Source organism: Bidens hawaiensis, unplaced genomic scaffold (genome assembly GCF_021521415.1).
Source record: "Bidens hawaiensis isolate Kalapana, Puna unplaced genomic scaffold, B.hawaiensis_p1.1 tig00077159_1, whole genome shotgun sequence".
NCBI classification, from domain to species: Eukaryota; Viridiplantae; Streptophyta; class Magnoliopsida; order Asterales; family Asteraceae; genus Bidens; species Bidens hawaiensis.
Window position 1 is genome coordinate 27,394 of NW_027503295.1, and position 8,560 is coordinate 35,953.

Sequence of the window (8,560 nt, forward strand, 5' to 3'; positions counted from 1 at the left end):
GCACACAACATTAGTAAGTGGTTAGGCAGACTGACAACGATTGCCAATTGTGAATAAAGCACAACTCTCGGTTATGAGGCCTATTAAGACAACAATTGTCTAGGTAGATACGTTTAGCCTCATCTATGCCCACTTTAGTTTTCAGACAGCTGTATCACGTAACATAAGAGTAAAGTAATAGTCTCCCTAGTACAGTCACGTGTGAAAGGGCCGGATGTGTCAACGAAACTCTTTTACGTTGAAGGGATAGGTTAGAAAACAAGTGCGGTGCTGTAGCTCCAAACACTTGAAATTTTACAGTATGCCTCAAGTGTGGCTTATAGTAGGATGGCATAAACTATTGATTTAAAATTGGGATTAATTTTAGAATTTACCGAATAGAGTAAAAGTCCAGTTTTACTGTATTAATCGGGACAACTTGATGAACCCTTTCGTCTCTCAGGACACTTAGTTTTAAATAACCTATTAAAACTAAGTTTGTCGCGATATGACTAACCAATTTTAAGTTAACAGTTAAACTATTAAGTTATAAGGTTTTGGAAAATCAAATTTAGTTTAATTTTGCAAAAACTCAATTGGTTGATTAAAATTTATTTTAATATATTTGGTATTAGGTTAGTGGTATTATAACCTATTATAATAAAGCAAGCAACCACAATATCAAACAAGAATATGTAAATCTTAAATGGCCAAAAGGTGATTGGTCTTGCTAGAGCCTATTAGCAAAACCAATCGGGTCAAGGGGTCACAACACAAACAACCACAAGGATGGACGTTTGGTGCATCCAGTCATCTTTGCTTACTCCCACCGACTTCAAGAACTCCATGAGCTCGTCCTCGGTTTTCCTTTGGGTCTTCTTCATTACAATATTAAAATACATATAATGAAAAACCAAACCCTATCTATTACAATTTTGAACCATCAAAGTGGTCAAAAACCATAAAATAAAACCGAAAATAAAATACAACTTTGAACCATCCATATGGCCAAAATCAAACAACCAATCACATAAGGTCGGGCCAGATTTACATATTCAATAAAAAATAAAGTTGAGCAATATTTTGGTCAAATAAAATAAATAAAAATTGACCAAACCAAGATTGCTCAAAAAATATATCTAGATCAAAAACTTCAACTAGCTTGAAGTTTATGATGTAGATCCGGTGAAAAGACCGGATTCGACTCGTATGTTTTAACCAAGGCTCTGATACCACTGTTGAGTTCTAGTTGTGATCAGTCAACGGTTTAACAATTAAACCCGGTTTTAATTGGTTTCATAATTATTAATCAAATTAATAATAAAAAAGAAAACGCAACGGAATATTAAATCGAGTAATCACCAAAAACGGAACCGCACAGGATCCGGTTACAAACAATACGAGTACGATAATAATATACGATATATTGTTAGCTAACGATGAGATAAATAATACCTCGGTTAATAATTAACTGGTTGAGACACCGAGGTTCAACAACAACGCTAGGTGACGAACCGAAACAAACAGATTGCGGCAGCGGCGGTGCATAGTGGCAACGGCGGCAGCAGCGGATGACGGCGTGGATTGTGCGGCGTTGTCCGGTGGTGATTGTCGCTTGTGGAGACGATGGATTTTGGCGTGCGGCAGTTAACGAGTATGCCGTGAATCTTAGTTTTGGTTGGCGGCTCCTTTTGCTATCTCCTAGAAAGTGGGATTCTTGGTTTATATTTATTATCGATACATAATTTCATACGTAAGATTATATGTATACATATATAATCTTTAGTTATCCCTAATAAATATTAATCGGGCCTAAAGTCCAACTTGGTCCAACTCTCGTTTAAAGCCTACACCAGTTCATTTAGCTAGTAAATTAACTATATTATTATTTATAACTATTATAAATAATAATTCCGTCATAACTATATTCGTCATTTACCGGTTAAACAACTTAAGCGGATTTTAGTTCGTTGCCCAAGGTGTAACTCTAACGGGACACAACCCGGTCGGCCACGTTGACTTAACCGAGCCGGTCCATAATTCCAGCAACCTACTCGGGCATGCGACCTAAACATAAATAAGCCCAATTCTAATATTTAACACGTTATCAAGTTTTCTCTTCATCGGCTTGATGGCCCATATTGAATGTATTCTAGTCTCTTCTTTATTACTACTAGTTTATGTTGGAATATACTTGGGGGTTCATAGTTAGTTACTTGTTAATCTTAACTTAAAAATGTGAGGGTAGTATAATAATGCACAACCCTGTACTATCTGCCACCAAGTTTAATAAGTTGAAATATGGTAGAGGAATGAACTTACAACAGGTTAGTTAAATTTACAAAGTAAGATAATAGTTGCAATATCCTATTTCTAGGCTGGAGATGGAAGTGGTGTACCAGAAAGAATCATTGAGTTACCAGACATTGAAAGAGCCGTAAAGATCTACTTCATATTCATTCGTTTTGACATAATATGGACTCTTGATTATTTGCGCTGATAGCCTTGAGTTTCTTTGAGGTTAGTGCTACAAGCCATTGACTGCTTTCATGATGGTCATCTTATGTATAATGATTGTTCATAATTACTTCAAATTCTGCAACAGCAACCATTATGGTGTAGCAGTTTTTCTGAGGTTTCTTGCAGTAAAAGGGACTACTACTATCTTGGGGAGCTCCCGTAATTGACTCGTGCAGAATCTCTGGGCTTTGAGGTTTGTATCATTTATATTTTTTATGCTCCCATTACAATCAAACATGATAAAACTGTATATACAGGTAATCTGATATTAAAAAAAATACTTTTCTTATGCAGGGTGTAACCCTCATAATTCTTGTGGTGCATACTCTATTTCCTATTTTGTATGAAAGCGGATATCTCTACTATAGAAACCATGTTAATAAGCTCAAGGTACTCTATTTCCAACTGAATGTGTTTTAGGGTAACCCAAGGACTAGATGGTCTTTTGAATAGTCGTTTGCTTGGTTATTTCATATTTCACAATCCCGTTCAGCAGTTGTTGGACAATATGGCAAAAAGAATGTTACTGTCAATACTTTGTCTGTTATAAAACAAACTAACACTGATGTCCTGTGTTATGCGAACATATGTATATATTCAGGTCATATCGCTACTAATTCTTACTGCTGCTTTAGTAGTAGATATTCTCTCTCTCGCTCCAGTGGCCATCTATTCTCTTCCATGTAGGATTGCACCTTATATCAGGGTACTTTTCTTTATATTGAATATCAGGTATGACTTGATAAACTACTGAAGCATTTTCTATGTTTATTCCTTTACATCAACCATGCAAGACTAGATTTAATGTAACTTTATTTTTCGTTTATTGACTCAGGGGCTTACGAGACAATCTTGCTGTATTGGGTGGAATGGTTTTCACATATCTCAATGTATTGGTATGTGAATATTGCATTACACTTATTATTCTGCCTCTTTACTTGCCGTGAGATGCTGACATATAGTTGAATTCAGGCTTTAGGGCTTCTGTTTCTTGTGTTCTCCAGTTGGTTAGCTTATGTCATATTTGAAGATACTCAACAAGGAGCCACATTCTTCCTTTCTTACCCTGCTACGTTGTATCAAATGTTTGTTCTTTTTACCACATCCAACAATCCAGATGTTTGGATTCCTGCCTATAAGTGAGTCACTTAATATTAGTTATACATCGCATTTCTATTAATATGCAACTTTATACTTACATAAATTACCATGAGCCAGCTGTATTTGTCATAGTCTAGAGGGTACTTGTGTGAAGTATCTTGGTCATTATAGTACATACAAAAAGTAATAAACAAAACTTTTGTGGTTTAACTCGTTATGTGTTTATGGTAGTTTAGTAATGTGTTTTCCGCTCGTTTCCAGATCATCAAGATGGTCTAAACTGTTTTCCGTCCTATATGTGCTTCTGGGTGTTTACTTTGTGACAAACCTGGTTCTTGCTGTCATCTATAATTGCTTCAAGGCTGAGGTTCATACTTATTGAAACCTCTATATATCTCTAACTGAAGGTTTGGATACCAATCTATTTTTAAGGCAACACACAGACACACATAACCTAAATTCTAACCCTCAAGCTCTTAGAGAGATCCACACCTTAGATTCTAGAGGTGCACAAATCGGGTTCTGGACTCAAATCGGTTCAGGTTGAAACCGTTTGGGTTTTGCCAAACCTGGTCAACACCGTATTTTGACTCAAAACCAGTTCCTGTGGTTTATAAGGTGAAAATGATATGGTCTGTGTAAAACCGGTTTATAACCTGGACAGTTCGGGTTTAGTGGATTTCAATGAAGGAGTTCTCAAACCAGTCTGGTTATAAGCCTTCAGTTCGGGCCATGTTGGGTCCAAACCAGGTCCTAGTGAATTTAAAATTTCTACTTTGATTCTTTTGGGATCGGTATTTTAGTAAATATGACCGTATCGTCTCTTTTGGTTTAAGATAGAACTTTTATGTTACTTACAAGCGTGCATGACCCCTCAACCGCAGCTCGTTAAACAAGTTGACGCAAAGGACAAAACGAGGAAAAGAATATTGGGGAGAGCCTTTAACCTCATTGATGAATATGTGACTATGAGTTATTTGTGTTGTGAAATCCTCTGCAATTGAATTTTACTTTCGTTTATGGAATTTCTTTCCAAATCAACAGGGTTCTGGCTCTCTAAATAAGGAACAATGTTTCAGGTTGTTTGAACAACTTAATAATTACAGGTAATGACCTTTGTTATTCTTTTATCATCCTTTTTCGGGGGTACTTAAAAGCACCTTCTGTTCAGGAGATTGCCAAAAATATCAAGAGAAAATTTTGAGTTTATATTTGACGCAATGGATCATAGTGACGATTACAAGGTATTATTTAGTATATTACCTCTTGTTGGATATACAGCAGATGTTATTTTTTTTGTTTATTTCTGAAGTAATAATCGATGGTTAGTGTATCAGTCTTTTCTGATCTTTTACATGTAGATTGATGCAGATGAATTTAGTGATATTTACTATGCAATTGCCTTAAAATTTCAACAGGATGATGCAGTAAGTTGGTAATTATGACTAGCATATTTTTATAAATTATAAACAAAAAAAGAAGCAAACTTTCACGTTGTGCCTTCATTTTCAGGAGCCTTGGTTAAAGAAATTCAGGTTCTACAATTCTTCAAGCTCTAGAACACTGAGAAACTTTGTAAAAAGCACAAAGTTTGAATATGTAGTTGTTGTTCTCCTTTTGAATCTAATTACTGTTATTACCTAAACAACGGTATGCCATAGATCGTTGAGAAACAGATAGAGTCTTATATGTTAACTCTACCATAGTTAATTAACAACTCGAATGATTGATCTCTTTTGTTGGCAGCTTGATATACAAAACAACTCTGGTCAGAAGTTCTAGCAGAAGGTGGAGTTTGTTTTCGGTAAATAACTCTTTACAACTGTTTTTTTAGCATACCCTTTTGTCAGCTATTATATTATTGTGGCTTCTTTTGCGTGCAGGGTGGATCTATGCTGTTGAAATGGTTTTGAAAGTGTATTCATATGGATTTGGAAACTTTTGGAAGGATGGGCAAAACCAATTTGATTTTATCATCACATGGGTCATAGGTAAATTTCACAACCCTAGTAGCAACATAAGGGGTTATTCCTATATACCCTCCATTCAAACAAAATAAAGTCGCTCGTATTTCAGTTTACATATATATGAGCGTTCATTTCAGAACCAATAATATGTTTAGAACTGCAAATACCGCTTTAACCCTTGTACTATTTCTTATATAAATTGACTAGATTTCAATATGTTTAATATTTATCTTGGAAAAATATGGTATTGATCAAAACATTTGATGGTGTTCACGAGTTCTTCAAATTCTGACAAAACTTGGGAGTTGTGAGATGATCCATCCTCTGTGTGTGTGTGTGTAGGGCCGTTCAATACATAACCAATTATAAGTAAAAATTGCGAGAACCATGTGTGCTTTAAGTGTGAAACATGGGTGGTTGGTTATATTTTGTTACTTTTCATGGATGTCGTCAGTTATAGGAGAAACAGCAACTTTCATATCTCCACAGGAGCTAACTTTTATTTCAAAAGGGCAGTGGTAAGGATGTAACAAAATTTTCAGGTTATGAGATTATAAGAATCTGGTACTGATAGACGATATTGTTTCCAGTATTCGTTATCTTCTTATTGCAAGAATGTTAAGATTGATCAGGCTGTTGATGCTTGCTCAAAGTTACCGGGCCTTTGTTGCTACATTTTTGACACTCATACCAAGTTTAATGCCATACTTGGGTACTGTGTTTTGTGTCATGTGCATTTATTGTACATTGGGTATACAGGTACTACCTATTCTTTAATATATCATATTGGAATACTTTAACTTGCATTTATTCTCAATTTTAATATGTATCAACTTACCTTTTGGGTGCTAGATTTTTGGTGGGATAGTTAATGCTGGGAATCCGGATTTACTAGCTACAGATCTCGCCACCAGCGAGTATCCTACAATCTACATTATTTACCAACTACTTTGATCTAATATTTTATTATCACTTGACTTAACAATAATCAGTTACTTGTTATTTAACTTTAACGACTACCCTAATGGTATGGTGACACTCTTCAATTTGCTTGTGATGGGAAGCTGGCAAGTCTGGATGTAGGTATGCATCACCTATTTATATTGTGTTAATTGCGCTTAAAGTTTCGAGTCAAAACTATTTCAGGATTATGCAACATTGACTGGAACTTCTTGGGCCTATGCTTACTTCATCAGCTTCTATCTAATAACAGTTTTGCTTTTCCTCAACTTGGTGAGTTTCCTTGATTCAATTTGATTGTCAAATACATACCTTGGATTAAACTTTTCAAAATATCTTCACCCCTTTGGTTCTTATTAAATATAAACCTCCTACGAACCCTTGTTTTAACCAATTTTGACTAAGAACTACATGAGGCACGCCCTTTTGCCCCTTACGTTTTTTCCTTGGATGAAACTATACAAGAGTCTGTGAGAGGTTTTGTTATTGCATGGAGAGATTCATTACAAAAAAACTATATTATTGCACGAAGATTTGATCAATATGTTAAAGAATGAATTACACGTTCACTTGGGCTAACTGTATTTATGTACCTAAGAGAACAAGAAGAACAAAGCCAAATTGTTTAGTTTCTCCTTATCAATGGTTCATATTTTAGAAACTTTTACCTCTTGCATAAAGATGCCTCTGTCATATACATAAAAAACCATAAAACTAATCTGTTCATATTTTTTTAAATATATTAGAATGTCAGAAGAGACGAATAAACATCACATTTCAACCATTTTCTTGTATTTTAAATTTGAAAAATTGAGTTATTTATTTTTTATTTATTTTCTCGCAAAAAACTGTCTTTTCCATAGAACCTTCCTCCCTATATATATATACACGTGTGTGTGTTTGTGTTTTTGTCAAAAAAACATGTTATACTCTTTTTGCAGATTGTAGCATTTGTATTGGAGGCATTTTTTGCTGAGCTAGAAATTGAAGAAGGGCCGGGTAGCAGCCTTCAATTAAATCTTATGTTGACCTTTCCATTACATTTTTTCATGTGTATTTATTGTTTTCTTTTGTGTATGAAAATCCAGCAAACGGAAGTATGGGGACAGCTTAACACGGGGTTAGTATCACAAACTAACTTCATAGTCGGGGTTGGGTTACCTCTTAATCTGCATTTGCTTACGTTTTGTGATAATAATATGTGACATGCCAGGTCAAAGACTCACAATCTTCGGGTTGTTATGCTACTTCACCGCATTCTGAGTTCACAGTTGCATCATTCTCAACCTTCTTCTCCATGAAGATGCAAGTCTTAAATCTGTCTCTACTATTGAGAAAAACAGAAGAATTTTGTTTGTCTCGTTTGGCATACACGTAGACCACAGATAGGTAGCAATACAATTATGATTCCGTACTATGGAGAAGAACAAACGATTTTTCGTTCATCACATTTAGTTATGATTCTACCCTTCAAATGACATTTGAATATGTTGATGGGACAATCTCGATCTCAATACCTTTATACCAAATCACTGCTCCAAAAGATAAACCTGCTTTGGAAATATGTACTGCTTATGTCTATACGTTTTTTTTTATATATATTTGTAGGCTCCTCACACATGATACACACCTAAGACACAAGATTAAGATGCATGATTATGGATCAAAATACCGGTAAAATATAGTGTTTAGGGTAAAAGATAAAACTGTGTGTGCAACCTTTTGCTTTGAAAAACAGTATAATTGGTTTATATCTACCTTAGCTACATGATCTTCTTAGTGATTGTGAGTTCATGAAGGAGTAAAGGGGATACACATTACCTTGTTGATCTTGCTAGTGATTTTGGTGCCATTATAGTTTAGTTCGGCTTTCTGAAAGACGAAGTAAAATATGAATAAATAGAGTAAACGCCCGTTGAAAACTATAATGATTTAAATATCAACGAACACATGGTTCAAAGGAAAGCATCCCCTTGGCAATGCTCAAGGGGGAAAGTGTCCCAGACAAGGTCCTAAGACCAAGTTTATCAACA

General features: G+C 35.1%; 1 pseudogene across 1 annotated transcript; it reads left to right on the forward strand.

The window, feature by feature from the left end:
- The first annotated feature begins 2,234 nt into the window (after positions 1-2,234).
- LOC143606784 (two pore calcium channel protein 1B-like) lies at positions 2,235-7,906 on the forward strand (annotated as a pseudogene). The gene is made up of 22 exons (XR_013148813.1): positions 2,235-2,306; positions 2,357-2,499; positions 2,585-2,692; positions 2,794-2,889; positions 3,101-3,231; positions 3,335-3,395; positions 3,472-3,638; positions 3,862-3,967; positions 4,485-4,562; positions 4,645-4,706; positions 4,772-4,844; positions 4,962-5,027; positions 5,113-5,250; positions 5,347-5,404; positions 5,484-5,591; positions 6,022-6,085; positions 6,158-6,326; positions 6,420-6,484; positions 6,560-6,650; positions 6,714-6,800; positions 7,469-7,647; positions 7,741-7,906. The product of XR_013148813.1 is annotated as a two pore calcium channel protein 1B-like (transcript).
- Positions 7,907-8,560: the final 654 nt, after the last annotated feature.